This window comes from Oryctolagus cuniculus, chromosome 2, assembly GCF_964237555.1.
Source record: "Oryctolagus cuniculus chromosome 2, mOryCun1.1, whole genome shotgun sequence".
Lineage (NCBI taxonomy): Eukaryota > Metazoa > Chordata > Mammalia > Lagomorpha > Leporidae > Oryctolagus > Oryctolagus cuniculus.
The window spans coordinates 18161560-18186009 of record NC_091433.1 but is presented as its reverse complement, the minus strand read 5'-3'; the positions used below and the strand labels follow the sequence as shown (position 1 = coordinate 18186009).

Sequence of the window (24450 nt, the reverse complement as noted above, 5' to 3'; positions counted from 1 at the left end):
CTTTTTCTTCTTTAGAGCTAATGTTCTATGATCTGCATTGCAATCCCTATCATCTCAACCCTTGTTAAGTTTCTCCTCACTATTCCACATTTTTAAAAGATTATACATATTACATAGAGATAATATATTATATATATATTATATATATATACACATACAGAGAGAGAAAGAGAGAGAAAGAGAGAAAGAGAGAGAGAGAGAGACTCCTACCAGCTATTGGCTGACTCTCCAAATGCTCACAATGGCCAAAACTGGAACCTATGTTTCCCACTTGGGTGACAGGGACCCAACTACTTGGGTCATTACTTGCTCCTTCTCAGGGTATAGATTCACAGGTAACTGGAATCAGGGAGTCCTACTCAAGCACTACAATATGGGATGTGAGCATCCTAACTGATGTTTTAATGGCTATACCCAGCCTTCAGCCATCTTCTATGTTTTCAACATCTTCAGCACAGGATCTATCTCACTAACAATACTTTCTTATGAGAGAAATAGCCTTCTCTCTCCCTTACGTCACTGTGATCACTGCCATATTTGTATCCTGTTCACAGCTGGTTTTCTGAAGATTCAGCTTTAATCATATTCTTCCACTCGTCACATCTCTTGGACTTTTAATAGATATGATCCTTGACTCAAGACCTTTCAAATTATGATGTTTTTATTTTATGATGGTGTGAAAGTGCTAGGCACTCTGTAAAAATTGTACTTGTACTTTTGGATTTTGATCTTTTCCCAGCCTCATACCATGCAGTAAATACTCTGTCACTGGTGTCTCACAGTGAGCCCTGCAATCACAAGGTGGGAAAGGTACTCTACAGTGTGCTGTGTCACTAAGCTAGGATGTCTAGTAATTTAAATGTGTTTTTGGCTTAGGATATTTTTAACTTGCCACAGGGCTAGTGTGATTTATTTTAACTCCATCGTAAGTTCACGTGCATCTTTACACTTTAGCTTGTCTTCCTCTCTACACTCTCTCTACAACTTTTCTTACTAAATTGAGAAAATAACCGGGCTCTCCAGTCTTTCTCTCTCATGGCATGTCTATGACTCCCAATCATAGTGGTCATTCCTTCCCATCTTGGCTTCTCTACTTATTGCTCCCTTTTTGTCCTATTAAATCTCTGAACATTTATTCAACTACTAGTCACAGGCAGTACTTTCTTGGCCAGATAATTAAATAGTAACTTTCCCTACGACACAACCTTGGCTGTCTTATCATTCCGCAAATTCTGGCTGGACTTTGGCATTAATAGCTGTGCTTTAACTGTCATTTAACTATCACTGCCCAAATCCCTGTCACTGATCTCCAAAACTTCCATTCTAAGTTTCATCCTTTAATTCACTTATTTTAATTACCTAGTAATTTATCTTGAGATTTCTATAAACACCATGAACTCGATTTTTCTTTTCAAACATTATTTCATCAAGCCTGCTCATTTCTTACGTCTCCATTTACATTTAATAGCACTACAACCCAGCAATTCCTTCAGACTAAAAATGCCCACATGATCTCAGATGTCTCCTCCTTCCTTGCACCTTATATGCTATCAGTTTCTAAAGTCTGGGAGCTCTAGCTTTACCTTTATAATGTTTTTCAGGCATGATCTCTCTGCTCTCAATTTCACTGCTCTAATCGATGTCTCCTCCAGTATTCTGTAATTGACTGCTTAACCTCCAGAGGTACTCTTTTCTCATAACAATTCTGGGGCATTATTTTTTATACAAATCCAAATCAAATGGTTCTTCTCAGTGGCAGGTTGTTGTAGCGTAGTGGATAAAGTCACCACCCCTGACACTGGCATCACATCTGGGCACCTGTTTGTGTCCCTGCTGCTCCACTTCTTATCCAGTTCCCTGGTAATGGCCTGGGAAAAGCAGCAGAGGATGGTCCAATTGCTTAGGCCCCTGCCACCTACTAGGTGACTTGAATGAATCTCCTGGTTCAAGGCTTCAGCCTGGCTCAGTACCAACCACTGCAATCATTTAGGGAAGGAACTAGTGGGTAGAAGATCACTCTCTCTCCCTCTCTTTCTCTCCTTCTGCCTCTGTAACTCTTTCAAATATGTAAATAAATCTTTAAAAATAGTTGTTCCTCCTTTTCTTACACTTCTTCATTGAATCTCTGTTGTCTACAGAAAAGCTGAACTTCTTCAGATTTGCAAGTAACACAGTCACCCTCTGGTTCCACTGCATTGTGCCATCAGTGCGTTATTTCCAATCATTCTCCTGTTGATTCCCTGTAACAAAGCTAGAAAACTTGTTGGCATCTCCTTAGTTAATATATGCACAGAGTGTCCCATTTTCTCACACAAAAGCTTTTTCTACCTGAATGCCCTTTCCCCCCCCATCTTCATATTATAGGCTGCCTGTCTGGTTAGCTTCCAATCCTGCATCCACATTCTACACTGATGTCACCGTTTCTCTGCATATTCAAGTCCCTATCTCCATGCCACAGAGAAGGAGAATTTCTACTATTGTTTCACAGTAACATTCTATAGAATTCCATTGTCACACTTCCATACTGTGTGTCAATCTTCTTGTTAGAAGATAGGTTACTTTCATGTATTCAAAAGTACTTGTTGAATAACAGTTTCTCTCAGGCAATGTTCAAGGCTCACACTATTGAACAGCCATGGATCCCTTTCTAATGGACTTTACACAGACAACAAATAATAAACATTGAAGGTAGGTATATTGGATGATGCTGGAAAGAATGGAATAAAGGGAATCAAGAATGCTGGGTCAAGGGGAAAAAGGGAAAGCTTATTTCAGTTTTAGAGAATGTGGCCAGCGGCCACTGATATAGTGAGACTTAAGAAGACTTAAAAGAGTTAAGGGCCAGTTATTGAGAGGTGGGCCTTGCTTGTCTGGAGCAGAAAAAGATAAGCTCCACAATTTAACAGGGGGCTGGATTATATAGCATATGGCAAACCTTTGCATGAGCTTTAGCTTTAAGTTGGTTGAAGTTGGAAGCCAGGGCAGAGGAGGAGTGGTCCCAGACCCTTGTTACAAAAACATTGCTTCTGCCGCTGTGTTAAGAACATACTCTAGGGGCAAAGATAGAATCAGGGGAACCTGTTACAGGTCACTGTAACAACCCAGGGGGGAGGAATAAAAGGAAAAAGAAAAAAAGCAGAAAGAGCAAGAGAAAGAAGAGTGGGGTAGGAGGCATGAAGGAGAAAATGAAAAAAGGTGAAAAGAGGAGACATAAAGAATAAAAAAGAAACAAAAAAGAACTCCCTGTTCAGACTCTGAACCATTGGCTTAACCCCTCAGTAGGATACGGTATCAGCTTCAAACTCAGCAGTGTATCCGCTCTTCCTTTTCTGGGGTTAGTGGCTTCTAACCTGGCTTGCTTTTGATTGATCTGAGAGTATTTTCTGCTAGCTGAGCTACCCACTTTTTGGCCTGTCTGCTTTTTGAACAACAAAATCAGCCCCTGGGAAAAGAGCTGAAAAGAAATTAGGATAAAGCTAATGGAAATCAGGCAACTGGACTAAATATAGTGCTATGTCCTACTTCTCATTTCAGTTTTTCTTTCCCTTGTTTTCTTGCAAATCTGTTTTTAGAGAAAAAATATTTATGTGTTTGCTTCAATAAAATGTGTGTGTTTTCTTAGCTTGGGAAGAGGCTGAGAAATGGAGTAATTCAACAGTGACTCAAGGTGGGAGGGAAAAGCTGGGAAAAAAAAGTAGGGATGTACAAATAACATTTCGAAAGCCAATAGGTATTCCGCCTTGAAAAAACTATTTTAATTGAAGCCATAATTTAAAATTATTGGAAATAACTAGATTCAAAATTGCAAATTGTACTATATTAAGAACAACTATTTCCATGTACACTTTCTTACAACATGTCACCTTGATTTCCAGCTGTGGAAACTTTTTAGGTCTCTGCTTGTTTCCCATTTTCCTCCCTAGCAAGCATTTCATTATAATGTTGTTTTGCTTCGACAAATCTTACTAGGATATTTAATAATTGCCCTTCTTGTGTTGGAAGTTGAAATATCGATCACTTTGAGAGATAATATTTACTTTTTTGTCTGCATCTGTTTGTTCAGTGTATTCAGAATGCAGTCACAGCAATTATCAGAGCTCATGCTTGAAAGTGGAGCAATCTCATTCTTTGGCTCCTACCTATAGGTTTTGCTTCACTTTTACAAATAATGATTTATGCAAAGTCACCGAGACAGCTATTGCTTCAATGCTAGGTTTATTATCTCCAAGATGAACAGATAAGTCATTAAGTGCTCATGGGAGGATTAGTATAGAGAAAGATCACCACATTGTGATTTTCTGGTTACATGGTTCAATACAATGATGGTTTAAGGAAGTAAAAGCCAATTTTAGCACATCCTTTATGGGGTTATATATATATCATCAATAGGCTGTTATAAAAACTGTAAGTGATAGGAATTTTCCCACCATAAAAGTTCTTCCCTCATGAACCCACTAAATGAGTCACGTAGAAAGATATCTTCAAAGGAAAATGATTGATTTGTCAGGTTTTATTTTCTTTGATATACTTCTCATGTATGAGCAAAGATTAAAATAACAACACAGAGTCCACAGAACACTTGTAAAATTAGCCTCATTACTTCATAGCCACATTTTATGATTGGGTGTATATTTTGGTGTAGAGTGTTTGTGGATAGGTAACTGTATCTTTTGTCCTGGGGAAAGAGATACACCTTTTTGTCTGTGCTCTACACATGCATTATAATGGATGGTGAGCAATGAATGAAGTTACAATCAATGTGTGCACCAACATCCACATAAACATCAAAACCTTTCATTATAATTCATTTTAAATAGCGATGCAAGTTAATCATTTCCTTAACAAGAATTTTCAAACTTCCCCCATTTTCTTAAGTGGAAAGCTCTATCTGATTTGTGCCTTAGTACAGCTCTTCTGAGGTCTGTCTCCAGACTGTGTTCCATTCTGGCTTCCCATTCCTCTACCAACAAGACCACCACTACAAACTGGCCTAGGTTTTCAATCAAGACAGTGAGACGATCATATTTCTATCTATGCTCACAGTTGAGCAGCCTATCTTCATTTTATCTTTGCCAGCTTTTCCGAAGTTTTGATGGTATGTAATAATAACAGTAACAATCACAACAAATAGTAGTCATATTAGTAGTACATTTCTATAGGTGGCATGTTTTAGTAAAGAACACAGATTTGGAGCCAGATGCCTGTTTTTTAATAACAATGCTAATAATTCCAAATTGTGTGAACCAAGGCAAAGTTGTTTGATCTTTCTAAACCTCATGTCCTCATCTTTAAAATGAGGATAATAATTCACAGTCTCATGGGGTTGCCTTGCAGATGAAATGAGTTGACACATGACAGCAGTGCTTAGAATGCAACAAACATTCCATGAAACTAGCTCTAGTTCCAGAACATTCTACGCATTAGGCAGCTCACTAAGGGTTTTGTATGTCATATTGCATTCTCTCAACAACCTCTAATGTAGAACCCAGTATTTTCTGCTCAGTTCACGGGTAAGGAAATCGAAGCTCCGAGAAAACTGAGCCAATCACTTATGCAAAGTCAGACAGCAAGGGAATTCTTGGACTATGGTGTAAATCCAGCCGGATACCAGAGCTTATCTCTTTTTTTTTTTTTTTTTTTTTTGACAGGCAGAGTGGACAGTGAGAGAGAGAGACAGAGAGAAAGGTCTTCCTTTGCCGTTGGTTCACCCTCCAATGGCCGCCGCTGCAGCCGGCGCACCGCGCTGATCCGATGGCAGGAGCCAGGATCCAGGTGCTTTTCCTGGTCTCCCATGGGGTGCAGGGCCCAAGCACCTGGGCCATCCTCCACTGCACTCCCTGGCCATAGCAGAGAGCTGGCCTGGAAGAGGGGCAACCGGGACAGAATCCGGCGCCCCGACCGGGACTAGAACCCGGTGTGCCGGCGCCGCAAGGTGGAGGATTAGCCTATTGAGCCACGGCGCCGGCCATAGAGCTTATCTCTTATCCAATCTAACTTTACTACTCCCAAGGACCGTTAAAGTTTCCCTCATCTTTAAGCTTTACTTTATCACACACTTCAATGTTCTATAGCATGTATTAAGTTGTTTATTTGATAGCAACACTACCTGGGCATTTATTACATACTAAACATCTAACCAACTGCATTAACTTATTTACTTTGCTGTTTGTAATGATATTTCACATCTCCTTTTCATGTTGTGAGTGAAATCCTTTGACTGGTGTTTGAGGGGCACTCCTTGATGCCTGCATTCCTTTGTATATCATACACAAAATGGTCCTTGATAATTCCTTAATAATAAGTGCTTAGCAGAAGCACTGCTATCACTTGCTGAGGGTAATAATGGTGATGAGGTTGACAACAGGAAGGACTTTTTAAGCATATTTAATGGTTTGGATTGAACACAGATTAGGGGAAGCAAAGTAATTAATCTCTGAGATTTCTGAAAAGGATATTCGAGAATCATATGTCAGATGTACCTGCTGCCAGAGTAAGAATTGGACTTCTTGTTAGAGCCCTGCTTTGATATAATGCTCTGCGTATGATCCTCAGGGCAGGGATCCCTCACTACTTATGTTTTCACTTTAATTATTTGTAAAAGTATACTAGTGAAGTTGGGCTGGCTCTCCTCATGGAGGAGTGAAGGTTCCAGTGAGATCCTGTATGTAAAGGAGTTCCCGAAATGTACACAGTGAGCCCTTGACATCTCTTATATCAAGTGAGAACTTCTTAATCCCAAATGTGAACAGCACTGTAGCATATATTTTCTTCATAAAATTCATTCAACTACAACCATAAATTTTAAGATGCTTCTTTAAAGCCTTAATTAAAATTACTGGGCGTGCAACAATAAAAGGAAAGCAACAAAGCTGTCTTGAGCTGTGAATAATGACTAGTCCACCATGCTCACCCACAAAGCGTTTATACCTCCTAAAGTGTCCCCTAAAGTCCAGCATCTGCACACACATCATCAGCACTCCTGGAGAAAAATGCTGAGTCTTGGGCCCCTCCTTGGGCCTCCTGAGTATCCCTCAATAGGTAACAAATCTTAGTAAGATCCTTTGTGATATGCCTGCACAGAAAAGGTGAAACACTGAGATAAATACCTCATTTAGCCCACACATTAGCCTTTGGTGACAGCTGATTTGAATCTACCCCTGAAAAAAATGAGCTATTACTACCCATAGGGATGTCCATGAGCTCATCCAAAATGTCAAAGCCTCAAATCTTATCCCAGGAATGCCAAAGTTTAAGCTAATGAACTGTACACCCAAAATACACTTTACTCCCAATAACTGGGGCTAGTCAGTGATTCTATCTACCAAGATATGCTGCAGGATAATGAGAACCATTTTTAGGTCAAAGACCAAAGTTTCCTAGTCTCTTTGGAATAGTTCATATCAACACCAGAGGCATGTAAAGGAAAAGAAGCAATTAGCAAATGAACGCACAATGTGTAGATAGCCATTTTTTCTGCTTATAAAAAGCAAACAACCAAAAAAAAAAAAAAGAAAAGAAAAACCTATTTCCAAATGAAAAAAATCTGGAAGTGTTTGATGAGTTACTCTGGGATTGTTTGGTGAGGGGCTCAACTTAATGAAATTGATGACCTCCAAGGGTGTTGTTCACTCCTGTGCAGTATGGGTGAGTTAATGAAGCAGATATATATCTTTAGTTCACATCATTTACAAATTTTTGAGACACAGATTCATCAACAAGTCCTAGTACCTATATAATTCTGAAGCACAAAGACTCATTGCCGTTTCACCAAAGCAGAAATCCTATTTCTATTTCTCCCATACAGCCCACTGAGAAACAGACCAGGAACTGGAAAGTAATTTTAAATATTCTGCTTTTTATTCAATTCTCCAGATTTAATTCTTTTTTTAAAGGAAGGTTTATGTGGTGTCCCAATGGATATTTAAAGCTGGTCAACTCCAAGGGAGCACTCAAGTGGAGTTCGGAGGCAATTACCCACATAATTTGGGTTAATTTGATTCCACCTGAATCATAATTGAGACAATATTGGGAATTAGAGTTCCATAAGATATGGGTTTTTCTCTGTGTTGTTCACTCATATATCCCAATATCCTTTAAAGCAAGAATCTGTGGGGTTGCTATGCCTCAAGCTCCAAAATTCTGTCTTACAATAGATACTCAATAAGTATTTTCTGAAAAAGGACTTACTAAAGTCCTTGACTGCCTAATTTTCTTATGAGAAAATCCAAAAGCTGTATATACTAGTACCTTATAAGATTTTTACAAGCCAAAAATGTGGGTCACTAACTTATTTTTCTGTGTACTAGCTATTTATGATTTTTTACAATTTCACTGGCTTTTCTGATTATTAGGTTGAAATGTTCCATGTTCCATTTACTAAGCACTGAATATCATTAGAGATAACATGAAGTTGACAGAATATAAATTAATAAAAGATTACAGAAAGAATACAATATAAATTCTGACTCTGACACTTACCAACTGTCAAAATTTGGGCAAGTTGTTTAACCTCTATTTTTTAATATTTAACATATAGGGACATTAATATGTTGTTTGGAAGAATGCAAATCTTCAATGTGACAAATAGTACTAAAGGACCTATCAGTTATTATTACCTAAAGTTATTTGTTCAAACAGAAGTAAACAAAGCTTGAGTGAATTTTTATATAGGTCAATGACCTTATGCCCCTACTTTTGGAATTTGGTGCAAGTTTGAAAGGACCAGGAGTAAAACAAAAGCATTGAAAAATATTCAAGATGGGCAAGGAAAAAGGCTCTTACAGAAAGCAATATGGTTTGCCTCTTTACCTATCAATTAATCCAGATTTACAAGGAATCTACAAGGTTATCAGACCTCAAATAGTCTAGTCCTCCTGAAAGATTTGCTTTGATCTTTTCTCCTTGCCTAGCTTGATGAACCTTCGCTGCCATTTCTGTGGAACTTCATTTGTGGCATTTTGACACAGATAACAGATTCGAAGGATCAATCAATCTCAAAAGGAGAGGTTCACGACACTAAATTTTTATACAAAATTCTATAAAATAAAACACATTTACACATGAAAGAAAAATCATGGTTATAACTGGACCTTAACTTTTCTGGAATATGTAATGTTAACATAGCCTTGGTGAAACTGAGGGCTGTAAACATCAGACTTCCAGAAAAATCTGAATACATTCACTGATGGATTCGTTCTGTTAGGTAGGTAGTCAGTTATGAGCTTATGTGTGTGTGACAGAAAGGCCTAAAGAGAAGACATCTATGTCCAGCATATGCATCTGCTGACAATGTTTCAGGGGCAGCCCGGTATTCACATTCTGCCCTACCCCCTTCTACCTGATAACCTGCCAGGTGGAGGTCCCTGCCCCTTCTGCCTGACAAATCTTCCACAGTCTCCCAGATGTAGCCCAGTATCTGCATTTCAAACACCCTGCTCTGGATCCCCATTCTCTAGGGGGTCCTGCTCACCCTTCCTATGAACCCAGGATGGCGCCAGCTAGGCTTCCTCCTGTCTGATACCTTCAAGGGAAAACTCAGATAGGAGCTTCTTAATATTTACAGCCATAAAATCCTTTGTTTCAGGAGGAGATGTGTGAAGACAGAGACCCATCTCCTTAAAAACCCCCGGCCTCAACCGGACTGCACACTCAGCTCTCTGCCTCCCACCTGGTCTGGCCAGGTGTAATCTCTCCATTCAACCATGTAACCTCCACCCCCACCCCCAGTCTCTCAGGCTCTGTCTGGAGAGGTGCCCATCCATCCTTACGGAGGATGTCCCCTCCCTAATAAACCTTGCTATTTTACCTCTCACTACTCTGTCTCACGCCTGAATTCTTTTTTGCGCGAAGACAAGAACCCTGCAATTTCTCCGGTAACAATTCCACATTTATTCATCCAGTAAATACTTAGGGATTTGCTACGTGCCCATTTTGGGACTGAAGGCTGGGAATGGACAAATTATTAAGACTTCTTCTCTTCAAAAAGCTGGCTGGATATCAAATGCATTACAATGTAAGTTTACTTGTTTTTTTCTACTAGGGGTAAGGATAAGAAAATGTACCAATACATAGGGAAGTCTCCTAAACCAGAATGCACCTGCCCCAATTGGAAATAATGGTCTTTGAATGCAGTATATGCAATTTACACTTATGAAAAGAATCTGAACACCTACAGCTGTCAATAAGGAATTGTGTGAGGATCACACTGCTGGACAGTGACTTGGGGAGCTGACCCATGGCCTTGAAGGAGGTGACTGCATGCATTAAGTTACAACAGGTCAGTGTTCCGAGTCCCTCTATTCTTGCCATGCTTCTATGCATCTCTAATCAGATGGAAAATAGAGACTTAACCACCAACCACACTTTATTCAGAGTCAAATAAACTCAGGCTTTAAAAAAAGGTCACAGTTCCATTAGGTGGCAAAAAAGAAAAAAAAATTCTTGAGGTTTCTCAGGTCTCTGCTATATATCTTACCCCCAGGCTTATGGAATCTATGACCTTTCTCTTTTGACTAACCAGAAACTATGGAGGAAAAAAAATGAGTTCTCCTCACTTTACTTAGTACTCACATTGAACTCACGACCTTCCCCTACCAGTCTGGAGAGATTAGTGGTCCTCATTCCTGTAATTACACCAAGAGCAAGATATGACAATTAATGTGCTTACATAGTACCTACACACCAGACCAGAAGCTCTTTAAAGGGGGTTTAGATTCTCTCGTATCCTTTTCTGATCTCCCCAGTGCCTATGGCAGCTCAGTAAGTATTTACTAAAAGGATGGATGCATGCATCATTCTCCACCTGGCCACCAATTATCTCAGTTCTCCAGAGTCCACCCAGAATGTATAGCACCTTCAAAAACTGAAGCAGTCTCTTCCCCCGAATTTCACACACCTTGGTTTGGATTCCCTCTACTGGTGAATCTAGCAAAATCCCCGTGACTCCTGGTCTAGCTCACAACATTTACTGAGAAAAAGAGAATGCTACCAAGCAGAAAAAATAAAGTCTAAAATGGACAGCATTTCCTGAGGGAGCATTAAACTTCATCTTTAAGAGATCATTGCTTTGTGCAAGGAAACACTATAAAAAAGACTGAACCTTATCATCGGTTTCACTATAGTTGAGCCTTGGAGTACAGCACAGAGATTGAGAAATCTCCTGGGCTGAGATAGGAGGATGACTAATGAACTAGAAGATATCTGGGGTGTGTGATCCTTAATTGTACATTTCATTGCTTTTACTATTTTCTATTACAACTTTATAGCTGGCTAACTGTGTTTTCCAAAACCCAATGCTAGGCAGTAAGAATTTGTTTAAGAAAATAAAAAGAACCTCTCAACTTCTTTAGAAACTTTTTTTCCATTTAATAGATTTTCTCTTTTCTCCCCCTGAAGCAGCAATTCTTTCAAAAACAAGCACACCAAATTTATTTCAGAAATGAATCAGGATCTTTAACATCTCACAATCATTTTCCTTACCTTCTTAAGCATTTTTCTTCCTCACAGTTCAATATAATGCAATATTATGAGTCATAAGATTGATAACAAATTATTACAAGTGAAATAATTGCACTTAATGGAGATATATTCCACTTTTAGAGTACTGAGGTAATTCAAGCATTTTCTATATTACAAATGATTATCAGCTTTGAACAGTATCAAATTTGGTAGTTCTTCATGCCTCTCAAGAAGTTCTTAGACACAGATGATTAAGGTAAAACGCTCATGTACATCAAATATACAAATGTAAAAGATGGACATTAACATTATTGCTTGCTTAGTACTCACATGTAAAGAAGTTCTCATAAACATGTTTCACATGTATGTCTTTATCTTCCTGCAAACTATGAATAAAGTGCTTATACATTTGTTTTATAAACAAGAGAATACGCTCAGAAAATTTAAGCTAATTTGTTTAAAGTCACAGAGCTGCTGATAACCAGAGTCAAGAATTCTGACTGTTGGATTCTATGATGTTATAGCTAGAATGAATTTTGTATGCATCCTCCCTTCTCCAGTCCCCTCAGTGACAGGAACAGTGAGACCCAGGAAGCTTCAAACCTGTTAGTTGGTGTCAGATATGAAGGAGATCCATCTGATAATTCTTTGTTGAAAACCTAAGTGACCGCCGGCGCCGCGGCTCACTAGGCTAATCCTCCGCCTTGCGGCGCCGGCACACCGGGTTCTAGTCCCGGTTGGGGCGCCGGATTCTGTCCAGGTTGCCCCTCTTCCAGGCCAGCTCTCTGCTATGGCCAGGGAGTGCAGTGGAGGATGGCCCAGGTGCTTGGGCCCTGCACCCCATGGGAGACCAGGAAAAGCACCTGGATCCTGCCATCGGATCAGCGCGGTGCGCCGGCCACGGCGGCCATTGGAGGGTGAACCAACGGCAAAGGAAGACCTTTCTCTCTGTCTCTCTCTCTCTCACTGTCCACTCTGCCTGTCAAAAAAATAAAAAAAATAAAAAAAAATAAAATAAAAAAGATTTAAAAAAAAAAAAAAGAAAACCTAAGTGACCCTTTGCTCATTTCTCTGCTATTTCTGGTGAAGTACTTTGAGTATCTAAATCATCTCCATGAGTGATCTAATTTTGTTTCAGTGAACACCAGCTGGGCCTACATGTGCTGATAGAATTGAACTAAGAATTAAATACTGTCTATGGCCATACCATCCTGAAAGTGCCCAGTCTCATCTGATCTAAGTAGGGTTGGTCCTGGTTAGTACTTGGATGTAAGAATTAAATCCATCCAGTTGGTGAGTAGAACTCCCCAACAGGTTTGCTTCACTATGAACACAGAGATATGATGTACCCTAATAAAGGAAGCTAATGCCAAACATTATTCTTCTTCTTAATCTTTTAATTTGATAGAGAGACAAATAAGTCTACTGGTTCACTCCCCAAATGCCCTCAACTGTTGGGTCTTAACTGGCCTGAAATCAGGAGCCAGACACACTATCTGGGTTTCCCATGTGGATGACAGGAATCCAATTATTTGAGCCATCACCACTGCCTCCCAGAATCTGCACTAGCAGGAAGCTGGAGTGATAAGCTAGAACCAGGAATTGAGCCCAGGCACTCTGAGATAGGATATAGGGGGTCTTAAGTGCTGGGACAAATACCCACATCATCCTCTTTTCTTTTCTGAAGAGATAGTACAGTCATCCTCATTATTGCCAAGAATTTTGTTCTAGGACCCTGCCCCCAGCCATAAAGAAACCAAAATCCACAGATGATGAAATTCTTTATGTAAATGGTAAAATATTTTCACATAATCTACACACATCCTGTTAGGTAGGAAGTCAGATATGAGCTTATGTGTGTGTGACAAAGGCCTAAAGAGTTGACATCTAGGTCCAGCACATGCATCTCAAAGTAATCCCGATAACATTTCAGGGGCAGCCCAGTATCAGCACATGAAACATCCTGCCCTGTCCCTTCTACCCAATAACCTGCCAGGTGGAGGTCCCTACCCCTTCTGCCTGACACTCTTCCAGATGCAGCCCAGTTTCTGCATTTCAAATACTCTGCTCCTGATCCTGATCCTCCGGGGGGGGGGGGGGGGGGGGGTCTTGCTCACCCTTCCTCTAACCCAGGGCGCCACCAGCCAGGCTTCCTCCTGCTGATACCTTCAGGGGGAAAACTCAGATAGGAGTTTTTAGTATTTACATCCATAAAGTCTTTTGTTTCAGGAGGAGATGTGTGAAGACAAAGACCCATCTCCTTAAAAACACTGGCCTAAATGTAGACCGGGCACTCTCTCTCAGGTCCTGTCTGGAGAGGTGCCCATCCATTCTTACGGATGTCCCTTCCCTAACAAACCTTGCTATTTTACTTTCCACTACTCTCTGTCTCACGCCTGAATTCTTTCTTGCGTGAAGACAAGAACCCTACCATTTACCGGTAACAATCCTCCCATTTATTTTAAATCATCTGTAAGCTACTAACAATACCAGATAAAATGTAAGTGTTATCTGAACAGTTGTTATCCTGTATTGTTTAGGGAATAATGACCAGGAAAAATGACTGTATATGTTCAGTCCAGATGCAATTTTTAAAAAATATTTTTGGTCTTTAATTGGTTCAGTCTGTGGGTGCAGAACATGTAGACATGGAAGGTTGACTATTTATCATTATACTATTTTAAAGAATACACTAAAAACACATTCCAGTTACTGTTAAAAACTCTTCTCCTGAGATATTATTTTAAAAATATGCTGAACCTGCCCAGAACTTCTGAATGGAGAATAACAATAAAGCATCTCTTTACATATTTAAGTAAAAGTACTATGTTCTCTGCCGTGGCCATCTCACTGGAGTCTCAAAATCATTTTCCAGAAGGAAAACCAAGGCTCAGAGAAGTTAAGTGACTCACCTGAAAAGTCTGAAGTTTAGAGCCTAAACCTAGGACTCTTTCCATTGCCCTTGCTGCTAACTTGAAAATTGTGACGTGGTATGTTAAGTCCCTCCCACACCTTCCCATAGCTCACCTTTAGAGAGGAACTTTGTAGCCTAGTGCTCCTTCATCCATGCTGAAAAAACTAATACAGGGGAACAAGAGGGTTTGCATCAGGAGATATATACCAAACTTTTCTGCTTCTCCTTAGGAAAGCAAATTCTCTGAGAGGAAAATTTTATCTCTAGGGATCAGAAATATGAAGGGTATCGTCACCACAAAGGAAAAGAAAAATAATCATAAAACAGAAACTATTATAGGAAGAAGGTAAAGCTTTCTTCTGGAAGTATAGAGTTGCATTGTCACCCCATTTCCCCTCCCACTGTGGATCTTTGAACACATGGTACTTTTCATTTGGAAAACAGTCATCTTCACTGTCTTCTTGGCCAACAAATGCCTTCAGATCTCAGTTCCACAGAGGCTGTTTCAGAAAAGTATTTTCTCATTGTCCAGGTGAGTTTAAATCTCTTCTATAAGCTCTGCTGGCACTATATACCTCTTCTAATTGTCATGATTATAATCTTACATTTCTATGTGTAGGGCACTGTGGTTGACCCATCAGTGTTTCTGCACTTCCTGTCAAGGTATTTTGCATATGGATGTCTACAGATACATGTTCAGTGAATGAATAAAAAAGTGAGCCAAGAGAGTATGGAAGAGGAAAAAGTTGTGTATCCTGGAAACAGATATAGAGGTAATTGAAAAATTTTCGAATTTGCCTGAATGGATGCAATGAGATATTTTATTTACTGCTATTATAACTGAAATTTTTATATTATTTTGGTTGCTCTTCGAGCTTGTTTTGGGATGGGAATCAGAGACAAATTTAAGGAAGAATTTGAGACAACAGGAGAAAGAAGTAAGGAAATTATTTGATGTAATGCTTCTGCTTTCTGTCCTAGTGAATCAATAGTTAGATTGCCAATAGAATGAAGCATTCTTCAAGGAATGCATTTCTGATCATTTCCCATGAACAAAAAAGTCAAAAGAATATGTTTCCATTTACTCTTCAGGCCCTTTAAATATCATTAAGATTTTGAACTCGAAAGAATTTACTTCCACAATCCAATTCACTTTCATCATCATGCCTGTACTCAATTTTTAAACATGTCATTCTCAATACTATCGTGTTATAGTTCACAACAGAAATGTTTAATTCCCTCAAACACCTGTTTTTGCTCAAACAAAACAAAAATTATCAATACAGTTCAAGTTCAGTAAATTCTATCTACAATCCTCATTATTTTCATTGGGAAATAATAACAATTCCTGAACCTGAGAATTGAATACTGAATTCCACTTCTGTAAAGATTTTCATCAGCAAAACCCAGAGCACTCAAGTATACAATGATGAGATTAGAATCTGTTAAAACTATTGTATTGTATGAGCTATCAGATAGTGCTCATTTGACACTCTTTGAGTTCTGAAACCTAATGAAGTTATGGCCAAGATATATGCAAATTTAACTCTGTCAAGAAAAACTGCATTGTCTACAACAGCAGAAAGCCTCCTGGGAAATGGATCATTGTTGTGACTTGGGGTAGCTAATTATTACCAAAAAGGGAGGAGTTGTATTCAGAGAGGAATGCAGGTGGGGGAAACCAGCACCTGGAGAAGGCAGAGAATCAACAGAGATAAAGGAAGGCACTTGACTGCTGAGATGGAGAGATGGAGAAGCCAGTTGCCCAGCTTATCTCCCAGCTGTAAAATCAGCCCAAGATCAGATGAAAAACATAATCAATTTCAACATAATTAAATATCATTAATAAGATGCTCCAGAGTGTGTGCTGCTTAGAGATAATGGAAGCCCCTGGGCATGACCTATGGGGAGACTGTATCTCAGGATCCTGCTGGCTCTGGGCTCCCTGGTGGAGCCAGGAAAGTAAAAATTGTGCACTTAGTTAACTTTGTTTATTGACTGCACAGCTTTTTTAACAACACCACCTCCGATAAAAAAGATCAGAAAAGATGGAGCATGGCAGCCATCAAATGTGTCCTCATTGAATCAATAGAAAGGATTGCACTTCCTAACACCAACTCTGGCAACCAGTTCTCCTCAATGAGACCCCGAAACATAAAGATGTGATGGGAACGCCTTTATAACTGCAAGAGCACCTTATAGGGGTATGGTTTCTACACTAGGCCAATAAAATCACATAGAATCATAACAGCACTGGATCACACTGGCTTGCCAAGATGCTCACACATGCCTGTGAGAGGTGATGCTGACGATGGGGTTACCCCTCTTCCTCTACAAATGTGAGGTTCAACCAGAACTCCTTCAGGCTGGAGAGATGGCACAGCATACTAGCATAGACATGAGGAACTTAAGCAGTCCCATTTAGCATTGACATGCATTCTATTTTTCTCTCCCTTTCCCTCTCTGTCTTGCTTCACACACAAATTCAAGAAAACAAAGTATGTACCTGATGCAATCAACTGTACTCTTCCTTCTATTTGGAAAACTATTCCCCTCATTCCTATTCTCTCATCTTACTCCCTGCACAGTCCACTTATAGCCATCACATCCTTTGAGACTCCACTCAAGTCAATTCTCCTCACTCTCCCAGTCTAATCCAGTTACTCCTCGTCTGGATTCTGACAGAATCCCATGTGCCACTCTATGAATTACTTTTCATGCTTAGAGCAATAGGTGGTTTACATCACTATTGCTGTACTAGATTGGAAGGTCAGCAGTCAGTGTCCTACATCTCTTTGTATCATTAACACTGAAAAGACTGCATGGCATCCAGAGGCTATTCAATAAACAGGAAGGGAAGAAGAGAAAGAAAAATGGAGGATGAAAAGTAGGAAAAAAGAACAAGATATCTGTGAGATTTGGACAGTCCTTTTTTATTTTTTTAACCCTGATGGTCATCAGTTTCTGCATCTGGAAAATGATGGGATGGTTACTTCCAATTTTGGAGCTTTCTGTGATTCTAGACTTGGAATATCCTGAGACCTAGCAGCAAGCCAAAAAGAAGCAATTAAAGGAAATACATTAGATAAGAAACAGGCTTTAAAAATAATCCAATCAGCAGAATGCATCTCAAAATATGTGCATAGCTCTGAGCCACTATCTTAAACAGTTGGGAAGTAGCATGTTCAGCAGTGAAACAATCTCTAGGGACTTGGCCAATATGAACTCACAGATGTTTCTGTTGAAGTCAGCTGATGAGTTTCCTCCATAGCCATGTTTAACCAGAGTCCTCAGCTCACCTCTAGGGCACAGCTCACTGAGTCCCTGCACCTTGGGTGAGGGAGGAAGGGAAGGAGGGAGGGAGGGAGGGGGAGGGAGAGTGTAGAGAGAGGGAACAATGAAGGGATTGAGGGAATGAGGGACAGTTTGGGAGAGACAGGGAAAGGAGGATCTCTCCTAACACGAACAAATCTCCTAACACATATCTAAGTGTTCTGAGAATTGATGACCTTTATCTAAAGAAAAGACATTATTTCAAGTAACAGTGTCAAAGTAGTGGATTTACTCATTATTTTATGGTTTCTCTTCACATATCATTCTTTAAAAGCCAGAAAGGCACTTCTGGTATCTCCAGATGCTAGATGTAGAGATTGAAAAGGGAATTTTTTTTCTTGTGTAGGAATTTTTTAAATTGTAGTCAGGGAGGTGGGGAAGATATGAAGAAATAGTTTGAGTGTAGGCCGGCGCCGCGGCTCACTAGGCTAATCCTCCGCCTAGCGGCGCCAGCACACCGGGTTCTAGTCCCGGTTGGGGCGCCGGATTCTGTCCCGGTTGCCCCTCTTCCAGGCCAGCTCTCTGCTGTGGCCAGGGAGTGCAGTGGAGGATGGCCCAAGTGCTTGGGCCCTGCACCCCATGGGAGACCAGGAAAAGCACCTGGCTCCTGGCTCCTGCCATCGGATCAGCGCGGTGCGCCGACCGCAGCGCGCCGACCGCGGCGGCCATTGGAGGGTGAACCAACGGCAAAGGGAAGACCTTTCTCTCTCTCTCTCTCACTGTCCACTCTGCCTGTCAAAAAATAAAAAAATAAAAAAAAAAAAGAAATAGTTTGAGTGTTGACTCTGCAGCAAAGTTTCATCTAGAGTATCTACTTCATTTTAAGGTTCGTAGGTTCCCAATCTGGAACTATCAGCATTTTACACAAAAAAAGAGAAAGCAAAAGTATTTCAAAATAACTCTGATATCATCCAACATGTGACAGAATGTGAACCTGGACTGAAGCCCTGGGTAGAGAGAAGGCAACAACCTTCCTCCTCTTTGATGTTCTACCTGGTAAATCATTGCTGCCCCTGCCCAGAGCTTCCCATAGATCGCCAAGGGATGCTGATGAGCACAGTGATCCACTCAGATCTCAAGGTGCTGCAGTGCAGTTTGGGGAAGTGTGAGTTTCTGGACCCATGGTGCTCCAAACAAACATGGTATTTTAACTCTCAATGTATTTCATGATTCACAAAAGTTGGGAAACATACTGCAGCCTGGATTTCTGTCATCCTACACACATGGCATTCCAGTCACATAAAGCTCCATTATATGCTAAATATAACACACAAATATGTGATATCCTTCTATGCCTATGTGGATTTACTTAAGCTTATACCCCTAGCAGAATGCCTTCTTTCTTCCTTTTTCTCTACCTAGTAAATCTCTATGTACTTCAAGAGCAATTAAAAGTTGACATAAAAGAAGCTTGGTGTTCTTTTTTTCTTCATATGCACTTGGTTTGGTATTTCTGCTATGGTACTCATCATATTGCAAGGTAATTTATAAATTCACACAACTGTTTCATTCGCTTAAACCATACAGAATATTCTCGGTAAAGATACATTAAATGCATTAATATGTGGGACATTGTAATACAGAAATGCATTTTAATCATTTGGCATTCCTAGCAGCTGACTGAGTGGTAAAAATATCTATCCTTCCTGGGTCAAATCTAGCCCCTGGCTATTTATAGTCCAAAAGTTCAGAATGGTCTCCACATTATTTAAAGAGTTGCTAAAAATAACAATAGGAGGGGTATTCAAAAATTCCTAGAAAATGTGTTATAACAATACATTCATGGATTTAAAAATTTTTACTTCAATAAACTTGTTTTTTAATTCCATTTTTCCATGAATTTTAGAAACACCCTCACACACCATGTTTTTCTCCCAGATTCTTGCAGTTCAGTTATTCACACATCATATATGCATTGTTTTTCTACTGAGTGGCAGGCAACTGTAATGCAATGTTTCTATGTATGAAATGGTCAAAAACATGAGAGCTACCCAGACACTAAAGCAGGACTGTTTGTTGCCCAAGCCCAAACAAAATAACTTTTCTCAGAATTGCATGAGATGATACAGCACTCCAGAACTTAATTTTAATTGAACACATGTTTTTATGACCAAGTAAAGTAAAATGATACATTGATCTGGTCACCTTCATAAAATTTTTCATTTTCTTCAGATATGTTTCAAAAGTCAATAGAAAAATCCATTTCTCTTAGGTCTCATGCAAAGCCAACCTATTTTACAACACAGAAAATATGTGAAAAAAAGGAAAGGGATAGTCAGTGATGTACTGTAAGTGTTTAACAATGACTTCATTGGAGAAAAGGGCCTGACTTGTATCATTTGTTCATTTCCATGGTATAGATGTCCCCAGCATGGCTCTCTCCATATATCCATGGAGACTGCATTACACAAAATGTTCGAAAGAATTGTGTACTATTGACTCTAGTGACCCCATACAAGCTGGCACCAGTGTCCCCGCCCAGAGTACCGAATAACAGAGCTTCATATGTCCCATTTGAAGAAATACCCATCCTCCACTGCATGGTAGACCTAACAATGAAGCTATAGCCCTCCCCCTCCAACCCCCTGATCTCTACACTCCTTTATCTCCTTTATGCGGAGAAGGAGTAATCCTAGGAACCAAGTTTGATCAAATAGATTTTCTAAGATTCTTGAGTAGGGGCTGGCTCCATGGCTCACTAGGCTAACCCTCTGTCTGCAGCACCAGCACTCCGGGTTCTAGTCCCGGTTGCTCCTCTTCCAGTCCAGCTCTCTGCTGTGGCCCGGGGAAGGCAGTGGAGGATGGCCCAAGTGCTTGGATCCCTGCACTTGCTTGGGAGACTGGGAGGAAGCACCTGGCTCCTGGCTTTGGATCAGCACAGCACCGACTGTAGCGGCCATTAGGGGAGTGAACCAACAGAAGGAAGACCTTTCTCTCTGTCTCTGTCTCTAACTCTGTCAAATAAAAAAAAAAAAAAAGATTTTTGAGTAGAGATAAACCAAGAACAAATGTTTTGGGGAAAAAAATCTCTAGCAGCTTGTGCTAAGACCTAACCTCTACCCTATTCCCAGGATCTAGTCCCTGTATTTTATGAAACTGGAGATTTTCTCATGATTATATGAACTTTCCTTGATGTGCCCAGAATCAGTCTCTCTGACTAGGGGAATCAAGCAACAGCTTCAGTATTTGTTAAGTTTGTGATACTGTATATTTAAGTGCTGTGCAATGCTCTTCTCCCGAACTCATTTTGGATCTTATGTGGAGGGGAGGAGAGAGACTGCAATAGAATGAGTCAAATGTAATTTATTTACAAAGGCACAAGGTGACACAACTTCTTTCCCACCTTTTCTCATTATGCCAACTAATTATCTCTAATATTAATAGAGAATGGTTTGGATGGTGGAGGAGCACTCCATTTGGGTAAAATTAAGCTGATGTAACAAAGGGACTTTGAGCAATATAGAGGCTTAAAAGAAAAAATGACTTCATCTCTATGTGGGCAATCTCAATTAGTCACTCAGTTACACTGGATCATTCAAAACAAATAGGTTCCTACCATCTTGCTGTCCCATTGGCTGTTACTGTTTTCAAAAAAAGAGCATAGGCATGGACCATGAATGTGAAATATATTCTAAAAGATTAAAAGAGAAATATCCCAATGTTCTGTATGTTTTCTGTAATAAGTTTACATTGGTCTTCAGTTCTAAAGATGAGTGGGGTAACATACTAGAATATCTTAAACATTTATACAATCTGATATCAGAAGGAATATATTACTAATAATCATCAAAGTATTGAAAGGTGAAACATTTATTTTGTGAAAGGATTTCAATTCAAGAGCGAATTCAAGATTACTTCAACAATATTTCCTAAACTTCCTATCATTCAGGTAGTACTATCAGAATTTTTCTCCCTATCTGTATTATTATTGTAATATATCTATATTATTATATACTATGTGACATTATGTTTACTATTTGCTATTATTTTCCTAAATCTTTTTCTTTAAATGGATTCATTTCTTTCCTTAAATGAATTTATTTAAGGAAATTTTATTTCACTTTTATAAATGGAACCCTAATAGAAAATAAACATAAACAAAATTACCAGAGAATGTTAAGTTCCAACCAATACTATTACTGAGAACGCTGAGTCAGTGCTGGTTTCTACTCTATTCAAAATGAAATAGTGAAGGTTGAAATGTTTTAAGTAATCATTTGCAGCAAACTGAATCCTTCTGTTATAATCTGAGCAATTGGAGAATTTAAATAGAATTATCTGTGTGCATCAGTGGGATTTAATTCCTGTCTATGAACTGACTCACCACCCTTTGTGGAACTATGCCCTATGGAAAATGCCACTGCTAGCCATTTGTAAGTGGTTATGTTTTTGTGGGGAGAGCGAAAGGGACAAGGTTGCAATTAGCACACTGAGAAATCCCAATAACCCTGCAAATGCCATGAGATTTGAACCTCATCATTCATGTGTGACTAGGTGGTAGACAGGCAAAGAAATTCTGTTCTAAATCACTATTGTCTCAGAGTCATGAGATGGAAAAAAAGTCACAAAATGTTGTTCATCCACACATGTGGGCATCAAGTCTGAAGCATCTTTCTCCCTGGTGCTGTTTACTCACATGGAGTTGACTTCCTGGCTTGAAAGAGTTGTTTTCTGGCACCAAATCCCCTTGACATGCCTCTGAAATGTTTGTGTGAGAAATGCTTCAAATGTTTTAATCAACCAAACACTCCTCCAATGAAAGGAAGATGATTTGACTATCTGGTCCAAACATAACCTATAATTATGCTGAGAATCTGACTGCCTCTGATATTCCTAAAGTTACATTTCACTCATGAAAAACATTTTTCTTTCAGAAGCAGACTGTCATGAAGCATGAAAATACTTGCACAAGCCCAGTCAGTCCCTTCAAGTCCCATCAGCTATTGCTAAAGTCATCATGGCAACCGAGTAAAAAGGCAACAACTCTATAACTCTATAACCAAGGACCCCAAATGCATAGACTAGGTGGGAACTTTCTTGGTTCTCACAGTGAAGTGCCAATTTAAATGTATTATACATTTGACAATGAGATGCATTTAGAACTGCCTAAGGAAATAGTACAGATGATGGAAATAAAGGAATGACAACCATTTTTTTGTGTACCTACTCTGTTCTAGTTATTGATCTATTTGCATCATAAAATCTACCCCAAGTATCACACTTTACTGTGAAGACATGTAGAAGAAGAAAGAAAGATGATGTCCCCTTCAACGTTTAGTTCTGAGTGAGGAGCCAAGTAGACACTCAGAATCACCACACCCTGCAGTTTTCAGGGACAATCCCAATTTCCAACATCCAATGCCCCTTATTCTGAACTTGGAAGTGAGGCAAGTACCATTACAGAGGTCATATGGGAACCATAAAACCTTCCCCCGCTTCTGAGATTCTGATGTTCCCAAGTGTACTCTTTTCCACCACTGAGAATGATTGGCTTGGTAACTGATATTATGAAAGGTAGTATGAACTATTCCTCGGGTGAGTTCTGAGGTAAGATAAGAACAATTTAAATACTTGAATCTCTGAACTGTCCCAGAAGGTCTAATATTTAAGAGCTCCAACTACATGTTGAAGACTGTTCCTCACATTTAGAAATAGATAAGCCCTCATCTGGCCATTTGTTTGATTCTTCTTTCTGCCTTTCCCTGAGTAGAGTCCACGCTTCCAAGTTTTATGTGTCTCTTCAGTCCATCTAAAATAATTTTGTGTGCCAGTGATATATACTAGAGGTTATCACAACATGTCTTCTACCTTAGAATTCTGTGATCCCTTTATATAATCAGGATACAAGCCATCATTAATATCTGTCAGGTAACAGAACCAAATATTTCAAAACTTAAAGGAATCCTTTTCCAGTAGTACTTAAATGAAAAGAAATGACCTTATCTGGGAAATTATTTTCAGCTGCAATTTTTAACAAATATAAGCCAGCCTGAAAAACCAGAGTAGTTGTATTAAGATTCTTAATTTACACTTAGAAAAATACAAAATATATTTAAACCTGCTCATACATGGATACGTTTTTATTGTGTATCACTAAATTGCCTGATAACAGAAGGCTTAAAAAATGGTAGCAGTGGGGAAGAGTTGCAAGTGGGAAAATATTGCATGAGTCTATTCTTTAATTACAAGCTATTTGCACTGTGTGTTGCATATTGATGTATTTCTTTTTTGTATGTGTATGTATATACAGGTTGATCCTGGATATTTGCAAATAATCGTGTGAATAGGAAGAATAAAGACAATGTCATTATTCCTCCTGAAGCGAGCATTGTGATTTGATTTTTTTCAAAACCATGAAGATATAAAATCTTAGGTTTAGAGTGAAGGTTATGTAGTCCAATTACTCACTCCATTATTGAATCTTTCCTACCATGCACTTGACAAATAGGCACTCAACCCCCATCTGAGAGCCTTGACTCAAAAAGAATTTCTGGAACAGCCTATGCATTTGTAGCAAATGACTAATGTTTGAACTATGAATTTTGAATCCCCCCCCTTTTTTTTGGAAGAAAGCACCTTGGTTTTCCTTTGGGATATTGTTCTTCTTCATTGTATGCTGTCTTAATGGGATCATCAGTCGAGTTGTCCTCTTCACCATTAGCCAAGGGGCACTCACGTGATTCAAGCTATGACAATTCAGATCTATCTCCCAGGGACTTAAATGCTCAGTGTAAGGGAGTATGAGA

General features: G+C 39.4%; 1 long non-coding RNA gene across 1 annotated transcript; it reads left to right on the top strand.

The window, feature by feature from the left end:
* Positions 1-2522: 2522 nt before the first annotated feature.
* Positions 2523-22840, top strand: LOC127490067 (uncharacterized). Its single transcript, XR_011386790.1, has 4 exons — positions 2523-2688; positions 10040-10276; positions 14991-15144; positions 22579-22840. It is a non-coding gene; the product is annotated as an uncharacterized lncRNA (long non-coding RNA).
* The last annotated feature ends 1610 nt before the right edge of the window (positions 22841-24450 follow it).